The 19,875-nt window shown below is 39.2% G+C and overlaps 1 protein-coding gene and 1 non-coding gene across 3 annotated transcripts in view; one reads left to right on the top strand and one right to left on the bottom strand.

The window, feature by feature from the left end:
• NWD2 (NACHT and WD repeat domain containing 2) overlaps positions 1-19,875 on the top strand; it is a 181,918-nt gene that overhangs the window by 17,684 nt on the left and 144,359 nt on the right. The window lies entirely within an intron of this gene.
• LOC111560257 lies at positions 1,838-1,944 on the bottom strand. Its single transcript, XR_002742015.1, has one exon. It is a non-coding gene; the product is annotated as a U6 spliceosomal RNA (small nuclear RNA).

The raw sequence follows: 19,875 nt of genomic DNA, 5'->3' as shown, positions 1-19,875 counted from the left end.
CGTCTCCTGCTGTAGCCACTGAGGAGGAAGTGGGGGGAGACGGGTGCCTTCCCACCGGGAAATCAGGGACTGGGGATGAGGTGAAGAGAGGTCCATCGTGAACCTGGACTGTGGCCGTGCAGCTTTACGTGCCTGTGCATTTCTCACAAGAACAGTGAGAAGGCAATAGTGCCAGTGGTATGGGCTAGCGACATTGTGTCTTTGAGGACCAGTTAGGCACCTTGCCACTTTCTGAAACATCCTTTTTATGGCAAATTTCATTTTATGTTCCTTTTAAGTCATGTGCCATCAGGCTTGCGTAACAGCCCTTTAGAAGTTGGAGGGCTGTGTTTTCACCAGAGACCTTCTCCTCGCCTTCTGGTGGCCTTGTATGCGCATATGGGAGAATGTTCTTGTCCTGGAGACATTGCGAGGTGGTAAGGGGTGGGGGGCAGAACATGGACTGAAATGTCTGGTTTGGACGGTATAGCTCTGTGACCTTGGGCATCTTCTCTGGGACACTTGCCTCATCTGCAGAATGAAGTGGCTGAGAAACAGGACCTTCTGGGACATCTTTCAGCTCCAGTATTACATTATCCCACTTCTTTGAAACTCCCCGGCAGTTCCGTCTTGTTTTATTTCTGTGCGGGAAGAGGGAGTATGGGGTCTAATAGCCCTTTTTCCTGACTCGGTGACCATGTCCATTCCATCTCCTGAAGAAGAGGGATAATAGTGCCTGTCCTCCTTCTGAACCTACTGCATGAATGTGCACTGTTGATTTGAATGTGGAAAGTAAAACAAAGGGCACAAGTCAGTGGACGACATGGGCGGGATTTAGGAACTCTGACCAAAGTTTCAGTAGGAAGATGGGGAGCATGAGCAAGATGAAATACGCAGAAAGGGCCCCTTCCTTAGGGCAACCGATGAGACTTTAGGATGATAAAATCATTGGGCTTTGGGGTCAGATGGTTGTGTGTGAACTCCTGGATGGAAGGGATTGGCTCTCTACCCTGAATTTTGTGGTGGAATGCATTGTGTGTGCATGTACAGCACACAACGCTTACGGGGGCTAGTAATAGAGGGTAAAGGGTCAGACTCAGGAGTCGGAAACACTTGGGTTGGAGCACTTGCGGTGTGCCATTTTCTGACTGCCGTTTTCCCGACTCCGTGACCTTAAAGCAGTCCATTCCTCTAATCCTAGATTTGCCTATCTCTAAAATTGAAAATATGCTGGGATTTTTATGAGGCTCAAATGAGGTAAAGCTTGTGAAATGCTTATCACATGCCTGGAACCTCATAAGCTTTCATTGAATGTTAACTAGGATTGTTACCATTATTAGCTCCATTATCTGTTTACCTGGGAGTTGCTGACACCTCAGCGGGTAAAGAAGTGACATCAAGCCTGGCTCAACTAGCTGACAGTCATTCAAAAAAAAAAACAAAAACAAAAGAACAACTCATCCACCATGGTATCTTTGTTGCCCACTCAGTAGGAGAAGGAAGATGTGTCCCATGATGACACAGTTAGGAAGCATTTATATTCTGTCTGTATTAAGCCAGAATGTTTATTTCCAGCTGCCTATCAAGGTTGACATCTTACGAGGCCATAGCTATTATAAACGTTTTATTTTTTTTAATATGAGATTTATTGTCAAATTTGTTTCCATACAACACCCAGTGCTCATCCCAACAGGTGCCCTCCTCAATGCCCATCGCCTGCTTTCCCCTCCACCCCACTCCACCCCCATCAACCCTCAGTTTATTCTCAGTTTTTAAGAGCCTCTTATGTTTTGGCTCCCTCCTTCTCTAACCTTTTTTTTTTCCTTCCCCTCCCCCATGGTCTTCTGTTAAGTTTCTCAAAAATATGGAACACTTCACGAATTTGCATGTCATCCTTGTGCAGGGGCCATGCTAATCTTCTCTGTATCATTCCAATTTTAGTGTACGTGGTGCCAAAGCCAGCACTATTATAAACGTTTTAAAAAGTGCTTTCGTAGAATTATCACCAGAAGGAAGTTTTAGAGCCACAAGAATCGGCATGCCTTCTTCCTTTTACTCTCAGACCCCATTTTTAATCAGAGTCACAATAGTCATTTAACAAGTGTTTGTTGATGGCTTTCTGCATACAAGCCACCATTCTAAGCCTTGAGGATAGAACTTAGCAATGCTAAGTAACTGCACATTACCCCTACCCCTTGTGGTTGTCACATTCAGATGGAGGGACCATGACATAAAAAGGCAAATACATTTGTAAAGTTTATGGAGGTGATGGTATGTATTATGAGGAAAAGTAGAGTGAGATAAAGAGGAAGCATTTGGGCAGGTACCGTCTCCCAGTAATGAATGGTCAGAGAAATTCTGTCTGAGGAGATAATATTTGAACAGAGACATGAATGGCGGAAGGGAGCCAAGCACTTCTGCCAAGAAGTAAGTGGAAAGAGGAAGCAGTAAGTGGAAGGAGGAAGCAGTAAGTGCAAATGTCCTGTGGCAAGGCATGCCTTTGGAGACCCAAGGAGCAGCAAGATCAGTGTGGTGGGGAATAGATGGAGGCAGTGCAGTTTTCACAAAAGTGTGTACCCCCATATTGCCAGGTACCAACCAACCAGGACAGATGCCATCTATAAGCAACCAGTAAGCTGTGCTTAGTGCGTCTCTGTTGAACATCAGTCTTTGGAGGGAACTTAGGGAGGCCAGATCACATGGGGCCACCATGTTCTTTTAGCATAATTTCTAGGCTTAGCTCCAGAAACCAACTTTATCCATAAAAGATAAGGATTACTGTTTATTTGTGGGGGAGTACATTTATTATTGACTCGGGTTATTTTTAAAAGTGAGTGTAAGAAAATTTCAAGGCAGATTTGTTACAAATCTGATCTGTACTTGTTTGTTTTTCATTCAGCAGTTCCTTCAGCATCCTATTAGAGTAAAAAGATGTGGAACCTAACTTTCATCCCCTGCCTACTCTGGCTTCTAGGAATTAAAAGAGAAGGGGATAAGAGACACAGTTACTGGATCTTTTGAGTTAGCAGGTGACAGAGTGCCCTAAACCATGGGAATAAGACTCTTAAAAGAAGAAGCCACCTTCTCATATGTGACCTGGGCAGATCAGAAGTCCTCTGTGAGGTGGCAGAGGGTGGGGTCCGTCTTAGTCTCTGGGTGCTGGAAAGCGTCCCAAGCTGCTTTGCTTCTCGGTATATCTCCAGGTGGACCCCTGTCATGTGCTTGAACTAAAGCCCTGAGGAACCCTGTTGAAAATTCTTTGAGAGTAGAAACCAGGGCAGTCATTCAGGAGCCCATGATAAAGTTGATGGGGCAAGGACCATCAACACTACCATGTCGGCCTCGGTGAGGGCAGTAGCAGCCATGAGAGAGAGTGATGGCTGTCAACATTAGAGGCCTGAGAGAGAGTCGCCTAGGGCCTCTGGCAGCCCAGCAGCAGCAGCTGTGATGTGACCCCCATCAGGGATAACCAGGGGCTACATGGTGCGGCTTTCACAGCTACTAGGATCCCAGGGCATTTTGTATCTACTAGACCTATACCTGAGGCAGGAAAATGGAACAGTCTGCAAAGGAGAACACATAAGCCACATGTTTCGTAGCAGATCCCCAAGGTGGCCAAGAGTCTCATTCGTGGATTCATTCATTAGAGAAATCCTGCATGGCTGGAGCTGTCTGCTTCTTTCCCTTCTCCAGTCTGGTTTGGAGGCTGAGGGAGCGCGGGTTGTGAAAGCTTTCAAGATGTTAACCATGACAGAGAATTGTGTGGCTTCAGGTCCTGGAATCCGAAAGCGCTAGGTCTGGTATCTGGGCTCCCCCACTTTGTGGCAGTGCGTCTTCCTCCTCAACCTTCCCGAGCATTGGTTTCCTCATCACTGAACTGGGCTGAAAATAGCATTTGACTTAAAGTTCCTGTGAGGTTTAATGAGATAATGTATGGAAAGCACTTAGCACTGTGCCTGGAGTAGTGGACACACTAATGCTAGTTGTTGGTTTGATAACTCAGAACGGAAGTAGAATGAGTGTGTGTGTATGTGTGTGTGTGTGTACATGTAGGTGGTGAGGGGGCATCAGGGGTGGGAAAGAAGGGGAAAAGAGGAAAAAGCAGAGAGGGAAGGAGGAGGGGAGAATATTCAGGAAGAATACAGCAGGGGAAAAAAAATCAGAGGTGTGCTGAGGTGTGTGAAGATAAAATATTTGAGACCCTTGAATGATAGGCTGGAATGGGCCCTAAATTATTTAAAATGAAAAAAGAAGAAATGATTTTAGCAGTAGGGCTTTGGATGATCATTGGAATTAATTAAAGATTGCTTTTATTCCTGAACATTTACTGAGTTCCTTTACACAGTGAGATGACAAACAACCACTTTCTGAGCATTCCTGAAACAAGATAGCAATTAAAGAGAGTGCTAGGGGTGTATCTGATCGTTATTATGATGGAGATTCCAGACTATGGCAGCAGGGCAGTTAACAGCCATTCTATTCATTTCTGATGGAAATAACACCAACAGACCCGGGGAGGTTTTAGACGTGGACTCCTTCAATCTGTCTATCCAGTCCCAAAGCTAACAGATAACTGTCAATTTTAATTTAGTGCCTGGCTGAATTCAGATGGGATAGGTGATGATTTTTTATCAGCCCCTTCCTATGATGTAGGAAGACATGGAGAATTTGAGTGGCTCACTGAAGGTGAAATCGCTGGCTTAAACCTCGTATCTTTCCAGAACTTCAGAAGAGTTTGCTTTGCTTTTGGTGGATGTGTGGTCTGTATCGTTTCTCTCCCTTAGGTAAAATGAGGTTTCTCTATCCTCCCCCATCCTGGAGTTGCGTTGTTCATCATTTTGATTTTTTTATAATCAGCTGACCTTTTTCCTAAATAGGTCATTTTGCTGTACAGTCAGTAAACTCAGCATTCTGGAGATTTTTGCCCAAGGAGGCTGCATGTATTTATATCTGGATGTGTCCATATGTCAAGCAGATATTTGTCTATATTTGAAAGCTGGTGAGGTGGTAGCATTTAAAATTCCCTGCCCTAACAGAACAAAATGAAAACAAATACCCTTAACATATAACCAGACATTTTCAAATGTTCAAAAGATGAAAAATGAGACTTCATTAAATAAGAAATAAAATCAGAAGCAAAATAGGCAGGATCTAGCCCTGTATCATTGATGCAACTATATTCTATGCACACATAAAAATGTTTAATTCCCATTTAAGTTCTAAAGACGAATCACATTGAGATGTGTATAGTATATGTTTTTTTAATGTTTGTTTATCTTCAGAGAGAAAGTGTGAGTGGGGGATGGTGCGGAGATAGGGGAGGTGGGGGAGGGTGAGAGGATCCCAAGCAGACTCCATGCTGTCAGCACAGAGCCTGATGCAGGGCTTGATCCCATGAACCGTGAGATTGTGACCTGAACCAAAACCAGGAGTTGGACACTTAACCAACTGAGCTACTCAGGCACCCCTAGGTGTGTATAGTATATTTTAAAATACTGTAGTCCTCTAATACCATCTTTCAATCATTAGGAGTTAAAAAAAATACATTTGTTTTGGGCACAATGTTTCTGCCATAAGAATTATACTATCAAAATATGCAGGAGTGTTTACTGCAGAATCTGTAGGGTAGAATGAATCTCAAAATAGGTCTCCCTGCCATTAAATACTCAAAATAATACAAATTTCAAGAATATTAAAATCCGATCCAAGCAAGTTATTACCTCTCAAGCCCAGTCCAGCCTCTTCCGTGACTTGATTGTAAGCTTTTCTACCTTCCAAAAAAAGTGAAGCTGTGGAAGGGGAAAAAAAAAAAAAAAAAAGGAATACTTTGTGATAATCAAGTATTGAATAATTCTTTTCCAAAAGGAGAGTAATGGGGTGCCTGGGTGGCTCAGTCAGCTAGGTGTCTGACTCTTGATTTCAGCTCAGGTCATGTGCTCCTGGTTTGTGAGATTGAACCATACATCAAGTTCTGTGCTAACAACACAGCCTGCTTGAGATTCATTCTCTCTCTCCCTCTCTCCCTCTCTCCCTCTCTCCCTCCCCGGCACACACACGCATCCTCTCTCTCTCAAAATAAATATTTTAAAAAAGAGAGTAAGTCCTCAAGATCCAGATTATCAAATGCTGTAGTTCAAACAGGGTCAGCTGCTGTGAATTATACAAACTCCTAAGATTTAATTGACCCAGCTCTGAACAGTCTCTGTGTAAAGACACACAGAAGTATGTGACATGGGATTTATATCCAGGAGCTTACAGTGTAGTTACTGACAATGACATCTGAAGTTAGAAAGTATCTAACAAACATAAAAGATTGGAATTCATTTTCTGTTGCTTTCTTAACAAGTTACTACAAATTTAGTGGCTTATAACGGTACAAATATATTATCTTAAAGTTCTGGAGATCAGAAATCTGAACTCAGATTTTCTGGGCTAAAGTCAAGGTGTTGACAAGGTCTGCATTCTTTTTAGAAGTTGTAGGGGAGAGTCTCTTTCCTTGTCTTTTCCAGCTTCTGGAGTCTGCCTGTATTTGTTGCCTCGTGGCCCCTTCCAGCTTCAAGGCTAGTGGTGTAGCACCTTCAGGTCTCTGTTTCTGACCTCTGCTCCCATTGTCACATCTCTACCTCTGACTCTGTTTTTATGGTCACACTTCCTCCTCTCACCAGATCTTTCTGTCCGCCTCTTATAAAGACACTTGTGATTATTGGGTCCTCTCAGATAACCCAAAATAATCTCCCCATTTCAAGTTCTTGCGTTTATTCACATCTGCAAAGTCCCCTTTGTCATGTCAGGTAATGGTTACAGGTTCTAGGGATTAAAATCTGAATGTTCTGGGGGAGGGGCCTTACTTAGCCTACCACAACTTTAAGCCACCAAAAAACCACCCTTGCGGCCAAGATTTGAAGATGCTATAACAACAGTCTTTGCCTTCAGCTTCATTTCCCACCAAACCCCCTAAGTGCATTGTTTCTGGCTACAGCCCTGCCCTTTCTCTCCTCTCTGCCTTTGTTTGTGAATCCTCCTGTTTCTTGTTCACCTTTTGGAGTCCTACGCATCCTTCAAGAGTGGTCTTGAATGCAGTGTTCTCCCTTCAGTACTTGTGATTTTCCCAGGTTAGCCAGCACACTTTGTCTGCAGGGGACAGAAGCCTGTCTCAAACTAATTTAAGCAAGAACTGGAGTTGTATTAATGCCAGCAATTTAATGGTGTAGGGGCAAGTCAGGGCTGAATCTGACCTCGAAAATAGGTAGGATCGGTGTCTTAGTTTGGGCAGCTGCAACAGAATACCATAGGCATGGGTGGTTTAAACCAACAAATATTCATTTCTCAAAGTTCTGGAGGCTGGGAAATCCAAGAGCAATGTGCCAGTACATTCAGTTTTTAGTGAGAGCCCTCATCTTGGCTTCAGAAGGATGCCTTGTTCTATCCTCACATGGCTGGGAAAGAAGGCTGTGGTCTCCCTTTCCCTTCTTAGAAGAGCACTAATGCCAATATGGGTTCCACCTTCTTGACCTTATGATTACCTCACAGAGACCCTACCTCCAGCACATTTAGGGATTAGGACTTTAACATGGATTTCGGGGGACACAGGTATTCAGTTTGTAACAGTCAGGAGCTTGAACATGATTAGGACTGTGTGCTGCTGCTTTTTGCTTCTCTCCACATGCCTACCAAATTATCTCAGACCAACACTTCTGACTTTGGTGGAAATAGATGTGGCCACAGGCTACTTCGGTCTCACAGTTTTACAACTTTTAAGCAGGAAAAAAAAAAAAGAAGAAGAAGCAGTCTCTCGTTCAACTAGAGTTTGAAAACACTTGGGTGGGAAGGACTTCAATTGGCTTGGCTTTGGTCACATGTTCAGCCTTTAGACCAATCACTGTGTCCAGATGGTCACGTATTGAAGCTGGAGAATGGAAATGGGGAAAAGATTCTCACAAGAGGTGAAAGAAGGAAAAAGGTGTTGGAAAAAAAATACTTGCTGTAGCCTCCAACCTGGTGTTACTTCTCAAACCCCACTTTATATATCTTAATTTATATTGCTGTTACTTACACCACCTCTATCTTCTTTTTCATGACATTGATCATATATTACTCTGGATCGTTATACCAACACACTGAATCCTTAGAGGAAGTGCATATGTCTTTCTCATTGTCACCCCACCCCTCCCACCTGGCACCTAGTACTGTGCAATACCGATAGTAAATGTATAGTCAGTGTGTTAAATGCAGTTGAAAATAACGTGGTAAAAGAAGCAATATCTTGAGGCAGCTCCAGGTTAATTAAAATAAGTGCTAAAAATTCAGAGAAATTAAGTATACAAAAGAGCTTGATGACTTGAAAAATGTCATCGCTTGAGCTGGAACTTGGAAGATGAGTAGAATTCAGGGTAGAAAAAGACCTATAGCAAAGAGTATGAATTGTTACAGAATGCATGTGACCATAAAGGAAACACAGAGAAACAGAAAACTAAATTTTAGGTGGAGACTGTCTCCTGATTCCGAGACCACTTCTTATGACTGTGTTGCTATAAATCATAAATATTTCATGTTCACATTAATTAGAAATTGTCATTGCAGAATAGGAGTTTTTCCATAACTTGCTATGATTCATACAAGCAGTCATCCAATTAATTACTTACTGAGGGTTTACTATGATTATGTATGCATAGTAGGAGCTGTCACTCATGTTAAGGAACCTATTGCCGTTTAACCGAGGGAGGTAAGGAGCTGCAGGAAAAATGCTGAGGAAAAGGAGAAAAGCATTGCAGCCCTTGACAGTATCAACTCCATCAGAGCCTGTGGCTTTTAAGAATTCTTATGAATCTATTAATCAGAACAAAAGGAGGGTCTTACCCTCTAGTGTAGACATCAAGGGGTCCTGTCCATTTTTTTTTTTTTTTTGATATGCCTTTTCTCTAGAAAATGTAGATGACAAGACTCTTCCTTTGAATTGAGCACCTCACCTAGGGATGCATCTAGCCACAATCTATAGACCTACAAAAGTTAAAGACTTTAAGTTTGGAGTGATAAAGATCTTGCATCCAGAGTCCTGCAATCATACCTCTCACTCTTAATGTGTTCTTTGTAAATTTGTTTAAAGTTTATTCTGACAGAGAGAAAGCAAGCAAAGGGGGGAGGGACAGAGAGAGAGGGAGGGAGAGAAAGAGAGAGAATCCCAAGCAGGTTCCACCCTGTCAGTGCAGAGCCCCACATAGGGCTCAAACTCACAAACCATGAGGTCATAACCTTAGCCAAAGTCAAGAACAGACCCTTAACCAACTGAGCCACCCAGGCACCCCAATGTGTTCTTTAAAACAAGAGTTGAGTCCCTACTATATGCCAGGAACTAATATTGTAACAATAATGGAAAACATTATAACAAGTAATAATAAATTGATTCTGCCTCCAAGGATTTTGTGTCTAATGAGGGAGAGAAACAAAGAAATAGAAAGTAATAATTGCATGTAATAAGAACTGTGAAAGCCATTTGACCCCAGTGTCATAGGTTGTCTACTCTTCTTTATGAGCTTTTACCCTTACCTCTTCCTATGACCCGTCTTACTTCCTGTAGGAGTCCTCTGTAGAAAGACTATAGCTTTGTATTCAAGAAACTATTTCCATATGCTTCCCCCTTCTCAACTTGGAAACCTCTAAATTACCCCTCACCACCTCTGGAATAAAGTCTGAACTTAAGAGTCTGAGTTGCTAGGCTTTCATATTTTGGCATCATCCTACCAGCTAGCTGATTTCTTCCTGTACTCTACCCTCACATATTCCCCCAAATGAAACATTTGTGTTTCAGTTTTAAGGTCTACTTGCAGGAAACCATTCTGAATGAACTCCTGGGAAAATTATTGCTTAAATGCTGATTTTTAAATCATAGACCTTTCACATTATTGCTTCACTTTAGTGTCTATGCCTTGTTTCCCAAATTCATTGTTAACTTCTAAAGAACTGGGATTGTTCTATGCATGCGTTGATTCGTAGCACCTTGGACAGTACCTTGCCAGACAGTCATCCAATGAATATGCAGTATTACAAAACGTAGCTTGAATGTTGATAAGACAATTACAAAACTAGGTTGACATATGATGTTTTTATGCAGTAAGGTCACTCATCAGCATTAGTGATGTGTCCTATAATTGGTAAGTGCTTGTAAAAGGCTATTTGGTAATATTTAAAGGAGAAGGCAGACTGTTGGTATGAGGAAATCCATTTTTAAGAAAATTATTCTGGTAGCAATATGAATGGTGAGTTGATGAGGTGAGAGAGACTGGAGGCAAATAGAGGAGCCACAAGACAGGTGTACTATGCAATATATTAAGCATAAGAGGCAAGTTAGGGGGCTCCTGGATGGCTCAGTGGGTTGAGCTTTTGACTTCTGCTCAGGTCATGATCTCACGGTTTGTGAGTTGAAGCCCGCATCAGGCTTTGTGCTGGCAGTGGCAGAGTTTGGGATGCTCTCTCCCTCTCTACCTGCCCCTCCCCCACTTATGCATGCACATGTTCTCTTTTTCTCTCTTTTTCTTTCTCTCTCTCTCAGTAAATAAACTTAAAAAAAAATTTTTTTAAAGCGGCAAATTAGTATCTGCGCCAGGATTCTCCCAAAAACCCAGCATAACCAATTGCATCCATAGTTATTTAAATGTTGTTAAAGCATAAATCCTCAGGATTTATTTCCATTAATTGTTCAGAAAGAAAGAAAGAAAGAGAGAGAGAAAGAAAGAAAGTCTGTTTTTAGCCAAGTAAGATCAGTTAGAGTGCATTCCAGATTTATTAGTATTACATAGATGTGAGCATGGATGATTTCATAGGAATTAAATATAATAGCCTGTATCTGGGGCTAGAATAAATAACATGTGTTTTACAATCACAAGTAAGTTTTTAAAAAAGGAGTATACTGAAATTGATGATGCCAGTCACAATTTGGTTTGATCCTGGACATCCAGATGCTGTCTCCTCTTGTGCTGCTCTTAATGGTTGATTGTACTTTTTAATTAAGGAGAATCTGAGCTACACAAGACTGAGGTCTAGAATATTAAACTAAAAAGTGGAAGTTTAATCTACAGTCTTATCTATGAATGATCCAGTAATCCTTTGTGAAACTTATATGCATTAAGATATGTAGATCTTAAGGGTACAATTTAATGAGTTTTAACAATGTTTTGTCTTGTGTATCCACACCCTAATGGAGCTGTACATATCCCTTGCCCCCAGAAGCTCTTCATGGACTCCTCACCCATCAGTTTCCACCCTTCATGAGCACTACTCTTCTTAATCCCTTTGCCAGTGATTAGTTTTGTTTATTTTTGAGCTTCATTCAAGTGGAATCATACAATAGGTACTCTTTCATCTGCGTTCTGTCACTCAGCATAAGGTTTTGGAAATTCATCATTGTGTGGTATAGTTCACTCAGCTAAGTACTATTCTGTCTTATAAACATATTATTGTTATTCTTTTGATGACATTGAGGTTTCCAGTGTTTTTTTTTTCTCTTATGAATTGAGATGTTAGCATTTTTTGAGAATCTTTCATTGTATATATTTTCATTTGTTGATTAAATACCCAAGAGTGGAATTACTGACTCAAAGGCTGTCAATTTGTAAAAACTTGTTGTGATTTAGGTACTTTACATCAGTCAATATTGTCAGTCTTCAAGTGAGTGTGATGTGGTATCACATTGAGGCTTTAATTTGTATCCCTCTGAGGAATACTAATATTCACATTTTCCTACGCATATTGGCCATTCGTACATATTTTTTTGTGAGGTGTATTCCAAGTCTTTAACAGCTTGGGTTTTTGTCTTTTTATTGATTGGTAAAATTGTTTATATATTCTGGATACAAGTCCTTTGTCAGATATATATATATATATGTATTATATATATATATCTCATATATATATCTCAAACATATATATAGCAAATATTTATTCACAGTCTATAACATGTGCCTTTCATTTTCCAAATATCTTTTGATGAGCAGATGTTTTTAATTTTGGTGAAAAATTACCAATTATATATTTAGTGCTTTTTTTGTCCAAATAAACCTTTTCCTATTCCAGGATAGCAATTATTCTCTTATATTTTTTTTTCTGAAAACTGTAATTTTTGCTTTTAGGTTTCAGTCTCTGATGCAGGTTGAATCAATTTTTATATAAGGTATGGGACCAGGGTTAGGATTCATTTTCTATACATTATCCAGTGATCCTGTGCCATTTGTCTAAAACATGTTCTTTACCCCCACTGAAATGCTTTAACAGCTTTGTTGAAAATCAGTTGACCCCGTGTGTGTGGATATGTTTCTAGACTATGTTCTGGTTTGTTGGTCACTTTGTCCTTATTCCAGTATCAGTATGTGTTCATATTGTCTTGAAATAAGGTAATGTAAGTTTTCCAACACGGTTTTCTCTTTTGGGATTCTTTTGGCCATTTCAGATCTTTCTAATTTCCATGTATATATTAAAATGAGTCCATTTTTATAAGACAGCCCACTGAGATTTTGATTGGGTTTCCATTGAATCTACAGATGAATTTAAAGATAATTGATATCCTAACAATATTAAGTCTACCAATCTATGAACATGGATATTTCAACAGTGCGTTATAGATTTCAGTGAACAGGTCTTACACATTTTTATTTCTTTTTTTTTTTTTTTTTAATGTTTAAGAAAGAGTGTGAGCAGGGAGGCACAAAGAGAAGGGGAGAGAGAGAATCCCAGGAAGGCTCCATGCTGTCAGCACAGAGCCTGACTTGGGGCTCGATTTCACAAAATGAGATCATGACCTGAGCTAAAATCAAGAGCCAGAGGCTTAACCAACTGAGCCACCCAGGTGCCCCTAGGTCTTATACATTTTTAAAAATTCTTTCCTAAGTACTTAAAAACTTTAATATGTCATTTTAAGTGGAACTATTTTATATAATTTTCTAATTGCTGCTAGTATACAAAAATACAGTTGATTTTTATATTAACCTTATATGCCCTATGATTATGCCGAGTTCATTTATGAGTTCAAATAATTCTTTTGTAAATTCCTTAGCATTCTTTAGATACGTAATCATGTCATTTGGAAATAAAAAGTTACAATTCTGCCTTTCAGGTCTTTACACATTTTATTTCTATTTCTTGCTTTATTGCACTAGCCTATTATACTTCAGAGTAACTTCTTGAACAGAAACGGTAAAAGAAGATATTTTTTCCTTGTTCCCAATTTTACGAGAAAATGCTCAATATTTCACTATAAAGTGTGATGTTAGATATAGATTTTTGGCAGTTGCTCTTTTTCAGATTTAAAATTTTCTAATCAATTCCTAATTTTCTGAGGGTTTTTATTATGAATGGGTTTGCATTTTATTAAAGACTTTCCTGCATCATTTAAAATCTTATGGGTTCTCGGTCCTTAATTCTGTTGTTGTGGTTAATTGCATGTTTATTTTCAAATGTTAAATTAGTCTTTTTCTTTCCGGGATAAACCTAACTTGGTCATCATATATTACCTTTTAATATTTATGGCTGAGTTTGATTTGCTGATATTTTTAGGACCTTTAGTCTGTGCTCATGAAGGATAGTGATCTGTAGCTTTCTTTTCCTGCATTGTATTTGTCTGATTTGAATATCAGTACTGTTGGCCTCAAAAAGAATTGAGAATTATTCCCGTCACCTCTATTTATTTATAATAGTTATATAAGATTGATACTATTTCTTCATTAAGTGGGTGTGACGGAATATGTTACTGAAGTCATGTGAGCCAGTGTTTTCTTTGTGAGAATATTTTATAATTCAACTCTTGAAAAGATACAGGACAATTTAAGTTTTCTGTCTTTTGTCAGTCCTGGTAGACTGAGGTTTGCAAGGAATTTGTTTTACTGAAGTTGTTGAATTTATTAGCATAGGGTGCCTAGTGGTATGACCTTTATTTTTATACTAATAATTTGAGTTTCCTTTCTTTTTATCCTTAATCAGTTTTGCTAATATAATCATTTTAGTATTATTTATTTATCTTACTAATCTTTTTAGACATCCATCTTTTGGCTATGTTAATTTTCTCTGTTTGCTTTCTATTTTATTCCTTTCTGTTCTTATTTTCTATACTCTATTTACTTGGGATTTAATTTACCCTTTATATATCTGCTTACAGTGAAACTGAAGTTATTGATTTTAAACCACTTTTCTAATCTGAGCATTTATGGCATAATGTATGGTCTGTTTCAGAGAATGTTCCATGTAAGCTCAAAAAGAATGTATATTTTGTATACATTGGGTAAAGCGTTCTGTCTGTTGACTTGCTGTTCTTCCCAGTTGTCTTATCAATTACTGAAATCGACTGGTTTTCCCCTTAATTCTGTTAATTTTTGCCCTGTTTTAGGTACACACATATTTATCATTGTTAAGTCCTCTGGATGTATTGACCCTTTTATTCAAAGTATCTCTTTGTATCTAGTAAAAGTTCTAGAGCTGATTTTGCCTGATGTTACTACAGCCATTCCAGGCCAGTCATGGCATTCATACCTGTTTTCATGCTTCCGCATTCAACGTAGTTCTATCCTTGAATCTAGAGTATGTCTCTTGTAGACGGCATGCAGTTGGTTGAGTCTTGTTTTTTTAATCAAGTCTGACAACTGCCTTTTAATTAGAGTTTTTGGACCGTTGATATGTTAATTCAACTACATTTATTATTATTATATAATTCAGATTTCCATTTTGCTACTTGTTTTCTATGTGCCTTCTGTCTTTTTATTCCTCTGTTCCTCCTTGACTGCCTTCTTTTGTCTTAAGTAAATATTGTAGTATGCCATTTTAATTCCTCCATTGATTTTTAAACTATATTTTAAAAATTGTTTACTTTGCATTTGTTCTAGGGATCATAAGATAAATCTATTTTTTCACAATCTCTTTAGATTACTGTTAACTTTGTTCCACTAAAATGTAGAAAATTTACTTGAAAATAATTCTGTTCCCTCCCCTTTTGCATTAATATTGCCATATGTAGTTATAGTTTTATAAGTAATAAGCTCAATAAAAGTTTTTTGATTCTTGCTTTATATAACGTATCTTTTAATGTAGGTAGATACAAAATGAAAAAATACACCTATAGAGTATTTTCTGTTAACACACATGTTTACCATTTCTAGTGTTTTCCATTTTATTCAGTGGATTCTAGTCACCTTCTAGACTCATTTCATTTTTTTTTACTTTAAATTTTTTTTATCTATTTTTAAAATTTCAGCATAATTAACATGCAGTGTTATATTAATTCCAAGTGTACAATAAGTGATTCAACAATTTTATACAGTACTCAGTGCTCATCCCTTATTTCACCCATCCTTCACCTCTCCTCTGGCAATCACCAGTTCTCTATATTTGAGTGTGTTTTTTTCTTTTTTTAATTTTATTAAAAAAAATTTTTTTTAACGTTTATTCATTTTTGAGACAGAGAGAGACAGAGCACGAATGGAGGAAGGTCAGAGAGAGAGGGAGACACAGAATCTGAAACAGGCTCCAGGCTCTGAGCTGTCAGCACAAAGCCCGATGCGGGACTCGAACTCACCGACCGCGAGATCATGAGCCGAAGTTGGACGCCCAACCGACTAAGCCACCCAGGCGCCCCTTGAGTGTGATTTTTTTGCTGGTCTCTTCTTTATTTATTTTTGCTTCTGAAATTCCACACATGAGTGAAATTGTACATTATTTGTCATTCTCTGGTTATTTCACTTTAACATTACACCTTCTAGATCCATCCATGTTGTTTCAAAGAGCAATATTCTTTTTATGGTTGAGTTATTCCATTGAATATATATGTTACAGTTTATCCATTTATCTATGAATGTATGGATGAACACTTGATGACTTCCGTATCTTGGCTATTATAAATAATGCTGCAATAAACATAAGAGTACATAATATCTTTTTGAATTAGTATTTTCATTTGCTTTTGGTAAATACCCAGTAGTGGAATTACTGGAACATATGGTAGTTCTATTTTAATTTTCGAGGAAACTTCATACTATTTTCCACATTGGCTGCACCAGTTTTCAGTCCCATCAGCAATACATGAGGATTCCTTTTTTTCCACATCCTCACCAACACTTGTTGTTTCTTATGGTTTTGATTTTAGCTATTCTGACAGTTGTGAGGTAATACCTCATTGTGGTTGTGATTTGAATTTCTCTGATGATGAGTAATGTTGAGCCTCTTTTCATGTGTCTGTTGGCCATCTGCATGTATTCTTTGGAAAAATGTCTATTCATGTCTTCTACCCATTTTTAATTGCATTTTTTTTTGGTTTTGTTTTTTGGAGTTGAGTTGTATAAGGACTTTATATGTATTGGGTATTAACTCCTTATTGGATATATCATTTATAAATATCAGGTAGATTGTCTTTTTGATGGTGGTTTCCTTTGTTTTGCAAAAGCTTTGTATTTTCATGTAATCCAAATAGTTTAATTTTGCTTTTGTTTCCCTTACCAAAGTAGGTATGTTTAGGAAAATTTTTCTACGGCTGATGTCAAAGAGATTACTGCCTTTGTTTTCTTCTGGGAGTTTTATGGATTCAGGTCTCACATTTAGGTATCTAATCCATTTTGAGTTTATTTTTGTGTATTGTGTTAGAAAGTGGTCCAGTTTCATTCTTTTCCAGGTAGCTGTCCAGTTTTCCCAACACCATTGGTTGAAGAGACTGTCTTCAACTGATACCTGTCTTCAGTTTATACCTCCTTTGTTGTAGATTAATTGACTGCATACACATGGGTTTATTTCTAGTCTCTCTGTTCTGTTGATGTGTGTCTTTTTTAGCACCACTATCATTTCTGTTTCTATCACTACAGCTTTGTAGTGTATCTTGAAATCTGGAATCGGGATACCCTCAGTTTTGTTCTTTTTCAAGATCACTTTGGTTATTCTGGGTCTTCTTTGTTCCACATAAATGTTAGGATTGTTCTAGTTCTCTGAAAAATATTGTTGGTATTTTGGTAGGGATGGCATTGAATATATAGCTTGCTTTGGGTAGGATGGATATTTCAGCCATATTCATCTAATCCATGAGTATAGTGTATCTTCTTATTTGTGTGTTCTTCAGTTTCTTTTATCACCATCTTATAGTTTTCACAGTACAGGTCTCTTTTGCCTCCTTGGTTGAATTTATTCCTACGTTTTCTTTTTGATGTAATTGTAAGTGGGATTGTTTCCACCATTGTCTGAAAACTCTTTATCTCTCCTTGAATTTTTAAATGGTAACCTTCCCAGGTGGAGCGTTCTTGGTTGTAGAGTTTTTTTTTTTCTTTCAGAAGTTTGATTATATTCCCTGTACCTTATGGCCTGCAAAAGTTTCTGTTGAAAAGTTAGCTGATAGCCTTATGGAGTTTCCCTTGTACATAACTAGTTGCTTCTCCTCTGCCTTTAAGATTCTCTCTTTATCTTTAATCTTGGGACATTTTAGTTATTATGTGTCTTGGTGTGGACATCCTTGAATTCATCTTGTTTTGGACTCCCTTTGCTTCCTGGACCTGGATGGTAGTTTTCTTCCTCAGGTTAGGGAAGTTTTTAGTTATTCTTCAAATAATTTTTCTGCTCCTAGTTTTTTCTCTTTCTGGGATTTCTATAGTGTGAATGTTCACATGCTTGATATTGTCTCACAGGTCCCTTAACCTATCCTAATTTTTTTTTAATTACTTTTTCTTTCTTCTGCTCAGCTTAAGTGCTTTCCATTACCCTGTCTTCTAAATCACTGATCCATTCTGCATCCTCCAATCTGCTCTTGATTCACTGTTGTGTATTTTTTAGTTCAGTTATTGTATTTTTCCAACTCTGATTGGTTCTCTTTTGTATTCTATATCTTTTTGTGGAAGTTCTCAGTGAGTTCATCACTTTTAAGTTTTATGAGCACCTTTCTAGCCATTACTTTGAGCTCTTTATCAGGAAGACTGTTTTTCTGTGTTTCATTTAATTATTTTGCCTGGTTCTTTCATTTGGGACACAATCCTCTGTCTCCTCATTTTGTTGGTCTTCCTGTTTCTATGAATTGGGCAAAACAGTTATCTCTCCTGGTCTTAAAGGGAGTGGCCTTGTGTAGTAATGTCCCTTGTATAGACTGTGTATACCTTACAGCTTTAGTTGGCTGGCTTGAGTTATAGTGGGCACAGGCTGGGTTTTCAGGGCAGTCTGCCCCAGAACCACCCTGGCAAGATGGCTGAGACTAAAGCAGGCACAGACTTAGAGGGCTCCAGGGTGTTCTATGCAGGGCATGCCTGGCAGGATGGCAAAAACTGAGGCAGTGCAGACTGGGGGGTTCCGGGCACTCCACACAGGAGCCACTGTGGCAAGATGGATGAAGCTGAGGCAGGCACAGGCCAAGGGATCTCAGGAAGCTCTACATAGGGGTGAGGGGGTACCTACTGGGACAACTAGAGCTGAAGCAGGTGCAGGCTAGAGGGTCCTGGAATTGCTTTGTACCTGTGCTGCCTTGATGAGATTACTTAAGCTAGAGTGGGCTCTGTCCTGGAATGTCCCAGTCAGTGCCATACTAGGGCCACCTTGGTGAGAGAGGTGGAACTTGGGTGGCACAGGGGGCGGCCTTGAGGAGCAGCTAGGGCTGGTGTGGGCTATGGACCCAGCGTTCACTGGGACAGTAGGCAGGTTGGGGCACCCAGACTCTGCTTCCATCTATTATCAAGGCGCAGGGGGAATGTAAACAATGGTGTTCACCAGCACCACTGACCCCTGGAAAGTGTTCTAGCAGCTCCTCTGCTGTTTGGCAGACTCTCTAAGGTTAGTTCACTTTTCTGTGGCCCAGGACGGTGAATCTACTGATGGTCCCTTAGTCTTATCCCTCCCTACTGCAGGTCACAGTGCTAGGTGTGAGTTTACCCATCATTCCCTTGTGTCATCTCTTCTGTTATTTTCTGTGTGGTCACTCTCTCCTTTGTTGTGCAGAAGCTGTTCAGTCATCTCTCTGTTCTTCAGGAGCTATTGCTTTATTTGTGCATGTAGATTTAGTCACCCAGTGGAGGATGTAAGTCCATGGTGTTCCTGTGTCACCATTTTGGACCCCCCCCCCCCCCATCATGCATTTCTGTAATTCATTAACTATGGTTTCCTTTACTACTTGGGACTTCTAAGAGCTTCTTTGAAGCTTTTATCTGCTCTAGTATTAGGGGATGTTCAAACTTTTCTAATGACTACTTTTTTTTCCTGAGTACGAGTCACACTTTCCAGTTTCTTTGCACGTCTCACAATATTTTTGTTGAAGACTGGATATTTAGATAATATTAGCAACTCTGTATTTAGATATTTCCACTGATAATAATAACAATAATAATCTGAAGATTGTTATTGTCACTGGGTTTTATTTCATTGTGTAGTAATTTACTGGATCTAATTTTGTGAAATTTGTCTCCTCTGTCATACGCTTCCATGGATACCACTGCTCAGTTTGTATGTATACATAGACCATAGATATTCTCTTGTTTTAATTTTTAGGTCTGCTTTTCTGGGGGTTTTCCCATGTATCTCTGTAGCTTGGTGGTGCGAAGTTATGCTCAACCACCTTGCCAGTAAGTCCTCTGTCCATGATCTGTGCATCTGTGTGTGGTGTAAGTAATGCATTCAAAGCTCAGGCTATTTTAAATTCTGCTCTGACATTTACTTTTTCTAGGCCCTTTGAGGTTTTTTATGTACATTTGCTTAACCTTAGGTTTGGTTAGGAGTATGTGAATAGCTTGGGTCCTGTCTGGTATTCCCTGGATGCACACGTAGCTATAGCCATAATTTTGCTTTCTTCAGCCATGACTTTCCCTAACCGTTGGCCCTTCCCACTTGTCTGTTGTTGAGATGATCATTTCCATCAAACATGCCACTGGGAATGAGCCATACCCATCCATCACTCAGTATTCCAAAACA

This window comes from Felis catus, chromosome B1 (assembly GCF_018350175.1).
Source record: "Felis catus isolate Fca126 chromosome B1, F.catus_Fca126_mat1.0, whole genome shotgun sequence".
In the NCBI taxonomy this organism is placed as follows: Eukaryota; Metazoa; Chordata; class Mammalia; order Carnivora; family Felidae; genus Felis; species Felis catus.
This window is presented reverse-complemented; position numbering and strand designations above follow the sequence as displayed.